Genomic DNA, 5,855 nt, shown 5'->3' with positions numbered 1-5,855 from the left:
TGATCTGTGGGGGCTTCAGGTTCTGACTCAAACCATTAGTTTAGGGATTTCATGCATGATTGGTAGTTTTATCATACAATTCGGGTTACATATCTTTGATTGATTTTGGTCACATATTCCACTATCTAGTAGCCTTGCTAGGGCCATAAGGTTGCTTAGAAATATCTCCTTATGTGTTTTTTCCTTAACATTTTTGCTCAACAATACAAATCAATACTTTGACCTTTATGCACTACAATGTCACAATTATGATAGTTTATGGAAGTAAAATACAAAATTCGTAACCTTTCTTCTTCAACATTCATCCATACAAATAGTTTTTTATGAACCTTGGTTCAAGATATACAAGGCAACAAATCAAGGCAATGCACTAACAATACTAGGCTCAAAAATGCTTGTACATATACATCAATAGTGTCATACTTTGATCATGCCATAGCCAACACCCTCTCTACTTAAAATGTACATTCAGTACATACATTTACTTTCTTCAATAGAAACCCTTACACAAACGTTAATAATGGAATTAAGTAATAATAAGTATCAATATGTGCTAAACTCTAAAGACATAGGTTTGAGTCTAGTCCTCAGTTCAATATACCGTCATTCTTAATAGATTCAACAATTAACCCATGTTATACCCAATCTCACTGATTACATTAATATCCATGTGAATATAAACAATAGTACTCCTAAATCGCCTTAACAATAAGCCATCACTCGGCTCCACTAGTTCAAAGAAAAGAGTAAACAATATCATATATTTGCACTCAATCAATTCACTAATTAAGATAGGATGGAAATAGCTTATGTTATATAATCTTATGAATCCATTTAATCTTGATGTAGCACAATTATATAGTCATCATCAACCTTGGCAGAAATTTGAACATCTAGTCACTATTGCAACATTTTTTTCTCGAACACTGACACATCATACAAGCTATCAATCTGGATTTTAATAGCTTTAGTAATTAGTCAATGTAAGAATCTCCTGGAAAATATTCTCCCTAGAGTGAGGTAATCACCAAGTGGACTTGGTCTTAATATCCATTTTTTGTTCACTAAAACTTGGCCCAAACAAGCCTCTTTAAAAGACACATATAGGGCCGACTTGGCGCTAAAAACCATACAAATAGAATAGCCCTTGTTATAACCCTATTTTCCACTCCATTGTAGTGAGAGAAACCCAATATCAACTTACCTCAATTTTTTGGCTAAATTGCATCCCTTTTCACCTTTTCTTTACTTAAGTGAGATTTATCCCATGTTAAAAGGATGAAATTACATAATTGACCAATTTCTCATAATTATTTTGCCAAAATATTATAATTATGAGATAATAATTATTTCATAATTGAGATAATTGCAAAAAAGCTCATAATTGTGAAAAAGGTTTCTAGATTTTTCCATTCCCAAGGTGATCAACTTGAACCACTTGTGTATGCGTTGGCTAGGGGTCCATTATTGTAGAAGTTTCCTAACTTCTCAAGCCCCTAGGTGTACATATACATTCTCCTGAAGGATAGAATGAACCTTTATAATTTTACCAAGAGGAAAGGGGTTAGGGGGGAAGTATCCAAACTATAGCGTGAGAGCTCTACTATATTGGGAGAGGAGACCATACTACAAGCTTGAGGAGAAGATATCCTTTGTTGGAAGGTTTATTGTTGTAATTTCACTTATATGATTAATAGAAACATATGCTCCTTTCCTGTATCTATTTGTAATCAACATTCTTTATAGTTGTTTCTATGATATTTTGATCGAAGGATCTTTCATGGAAGGTCACTTGTTGTCTCCTTTTATTTGTGGGTGTGTGTAGGGAATGATATTAGGTGTGGATGAGGTAGATCACTTGATTGGAGTGTGGGAATCTACATCAAACCCAAAATCCTTCCCCAACCTGCGTGGAGGCCAAGTGAACAAATATTTCCTTGCAGTATATAGAATTGACTTCATGATACATGTTTGATCATTTGGGTTGGGACATTATTATATCTCTATTGGCCTTTCCTTTTGTGGTCTGGTGATCTCATTCAGGCATGAGATCACAAAGAAATAGTTCCTTTCATAATTAAATGCAACAAAATTGGTGCTTTCAATGAGATAATTTTTCTTTTTCCCTCTTGGTATTTATATCTCTTCTCTTTTGCTTTGTATTTGGTTATTTTTTGGTCTCCCATTCAGTTATCTGTGGATTTTTTGATTTTTTTCTTTTATCTCCATTGGTGTTACTTGCTTCAGATCTAAGTTGATCTTAGATCTAGAGTTTTGTTTTTGTTTTTTATACAAGAGAATAACATATCGTGCATTTAAAATAAAACTCTGGAATTTTTGTAAAATAATTTGATTGAATTGATCACGGATATAGTTTCGTCTCATAATTTCATCTAAAAAAACCAATCATTGAAAATGGACTTTGTATGATGATTTAATGGTCAATTGAAGCTAGCCAATTGAATTGTTTTCCCCATACACTCCCATGGGGAGTCATCCATGCGTCCGAGAGATCTTGGTTGCTCCCTTGTAGTTAGTGAGCGAGCATCTGACCGCTATTTTCCCTATGTTGTGTGTGCCTCTGGGATTTTAGCCTTGAAAAAAATTGCTTCTCGAAGTGCTTACTTCTATTTTTACTCACTTTGTACCTTCTGCTTACTAGCTGGATCTTTCCTAGATCTGTTTTACTTGCTTGATTTCCTTAGATTGGTCATTCTTCATTGAGAGGATTTTTTGTCTTCAATTGGGCATTGATCTTCTTGTATTTTGTTGATCTATTTGATATATGCTTGATCTATGGTTTGTTGTTGTTGATCAACTATTGTGTGTCTTTGATTTGATTCATTTTGATTAGTTTATCCAAGGTATTCCATTACTCTTTATCTTTCAAGGTGCTCTTGAAGTTTTGGATTCTTTGGGTTGAGGCTTGATTTTTGCCTCTATATATAATTTTCAGATCTGATTGGATGTTTTCAATGTTTGTTTAGACCTGATCTACATTTTACTTTGAAACTTTTGTGGCTTTTTCTCACTTTTCTCTCTTCTTGTTGGGTGATCTCTTTCCACTTTTGGTCATTTTCGTCACAATTGGTGGTGTTGTGATTGGTTTTGCAGTTGTTATCTAGAAAATTTAATTTGAGTGTGTTTTCTATTGCTTTATATCACTCTTGTTTGATCTTGTTTAGGCCTTCCTGCCTCTAGGTTCTAGTTTTGACCTTTGTAGAACATTAGCCTTAGTTGAGCCATTTTGCTATTGCCCTAGCTTGTTGACATTTCCTTCCTTCTTTCAATTTTGGCTTTCAGTTTGATTGCTTTGAGTGTGTTTGTTTGATTGGGCTTTGTTTCCTAACTATGATGCTTTTGGAGTGCTCTGTGTTCTTTCTTGGGAAATTTTATTTGGACATTGCTCAAGTACTTTGATTTTCATTTTGGTTTTTTCTTGGGTCATTAATTCACAAAATTTGGGATACTTTGTATTTAAGAAGATTTAGTGAGAGGTGAATCATAATAGTCATTGGTGCATTATGAAAACTCTTACCCTCATGTAGTTAGCATTCATCAAAGTGAAAATGAAAATTGCATATAATTTCGTTAGGGTGACTAACAAAGAGTCATTCACACCATCTCAATTTCATACCACATCCCATTTGTGTAAACAAAAACCACATAAAATCAACATGATAATAAAATTAACTAAATTCGTCTTTTATTTTTACTGGTAATACACTAAAACTAGCTTAGGCTAGGGTCTTGGAGATAGTAGTGTGAGTTAACTTCTCCAAGACTACAAAATCAACTTAGCAACTTACGGTAGGGAGTTAAATCCATTTGCAATAGTGCATTCTGGGAAGCTCTCCTTACAAAAGGGTCAAGAACGAGGTCACACTTATGCTAGGTGGGATTATATAACCCATTTCTCTTAGTTTCAGGTGGCATGATATAGCAGAATTTTCATGCATACAAACGGTGTGATTAGAATTTGCTATAGCACTTGGGGACCACTTGGGAGGTAACTCTCAAGGGGGTTTTGGTCTTGTCTCCTTTTTGGGGTTCAATTGTCCTACCCTTGCATGTGGATATGTCTTGCGACTGTTCCCCCAGGCTGTGTTATTGTTGGTGGTGACCATAGTGGCCTATCATCTTAGGGATCATACATAGGTGTAGAGTTGGGGTTGTCTTCTTTGTAATTGGTACAAATATTAGTCATACTCTCTCAGTCCTCTTGGGGTGTGTTCCACATCTTGTGAGGGAACTTGTGCTGAGTTCATAGCTAAAAGGGATGGGAAGCAGGTCGCTAGTATAACTATTCCACCGCCATCTTCTTTGTATTCTAGTTTGCTTGTGCTATATTCTAGGATGTTTCTAGTGTGTTTTGTTTGGTCTGAGTCAATAGTTTTGGCCTTAGGTTGTTTGCACTAACATAATTGTGTTTAATTTATAATTTATCACCCTACCTAAATTTGTTTGATGACTGTCATTTCATCTTCACAGTTTTCCTCCTGAACGAGGTGGAATTATTACTCCTCCGTCAAGAGTGTTTGTTAGTAATCAAGACTTAGACCAACACATAGTCTTGGAGTCTATACTTGATCCTTTTGGTACTAATTTGATTTTTGTTGAGACTTTGTCATATGATTCTACTTCTCCTACCAACCCACCTTTGACCGAAACATTAGGATCTGAGTTGTTACGTTTGAACCCTAATGGTCCTACACAAACTTACACATACATACCCTTTTTAGTTATTTATCCTATGGTGGAGTCTGATACCTCCTTACCTTCTACACTGACAATGTTAGCTACCATGTCATAATTACTGCCTCTTAGTGTGGCTATACCTAATCCTCCATCCACGATTCTCACTTCTTCTTGGATAATTCAACCAGTCTCATCTATAGCTCCTATAAATTTCTCAAATGTTTCCATGCCCACACCATCTCCTATGCTGACCATGGTGCCTTTACCTAGTCATTTGGTAGGGTTAGGAGTCTTTTCACCTAGCTTTACTCAACCAACAGTTCATGTTCCTCACTTAGGCATGGTTACTTCTGGAAATATGTGGGAGGGATCATCAATTGTTCTTGGATATCCTAGGGGAAACATTTCTTCTAGTATATCACAAGCTTGGTATAGTTTTCTCCTTGGAGGGTGCCACCTACTAGTATTTTTTCTGGAGTGGCTAGTTTACCTGGGGGAAACCCTGCTGCTAGTGTCATCTCTCACATGGGTTATCCTCCTTATGTTAGTCATACTTCACAGAGTGGTACTTCATTTACTCCCAGGTACAACCCCATAAGCATCCATGCTCTTGGGGGTCCTTTTCTCTCTAGAGGTACATAGCCAAGGGGGAAGCATCCATTTATCACTCATTCTAGATTGCAACAGTCTTATGTCGAGGCAGCCCCTTTCTTTAACCAATAAATGCGTCATTCTAATCCTTACATGGGGGGACCGCAAGGTTGGTCAGGGGTGTGGTAGTGTATTTGGGACATAAATGTACCAAAAGACACCTCCTTAGCAGTTGATTGTTCCCTGCAAAGGATCACAGTCATAATTGGTGTTGTTAGTGGACAAGCTTAAATAAACACAACATTGTAAATAGTGGAAACAATGCATACATAAACATAAACTAAACAAAGAGGTAAATACACAAACAATGCTCAAATGGAGCTAACAAATCAATAAGATAATGGAAAGTTATCCCTTTATTGACTCTTGGTAGTAGAGGTTGAATACAATATATGAATCTTAGACACTTGAAGAGAATTATTTGATCTATGGAGCCCAAACATCCTCAATAATGGGGTTTCTCTTCCTCAATCTCTTTGCAAGTTTCTCCTCTCTCTCAAAGAAGT

This window comes from Pinus tabuliformis, chromosome 2_1 (assembly GCF_031772625.1).
Source record: "Pinus tabuliformis cultivar Carrire ecotype Pingquan chromosome 2_1, CPIR1, whole genome shotgun sequence".
Taxonomy (NCBI): domain Eukaryota; kingdom Viridiplantae; phylum Streptophyta; class Pinopsida; order Pinales; family Pinaceae; genus Pinus; species Pinus tabuliformis.
Note: the sequence above shows the minus strand (reverse complement) of the source record.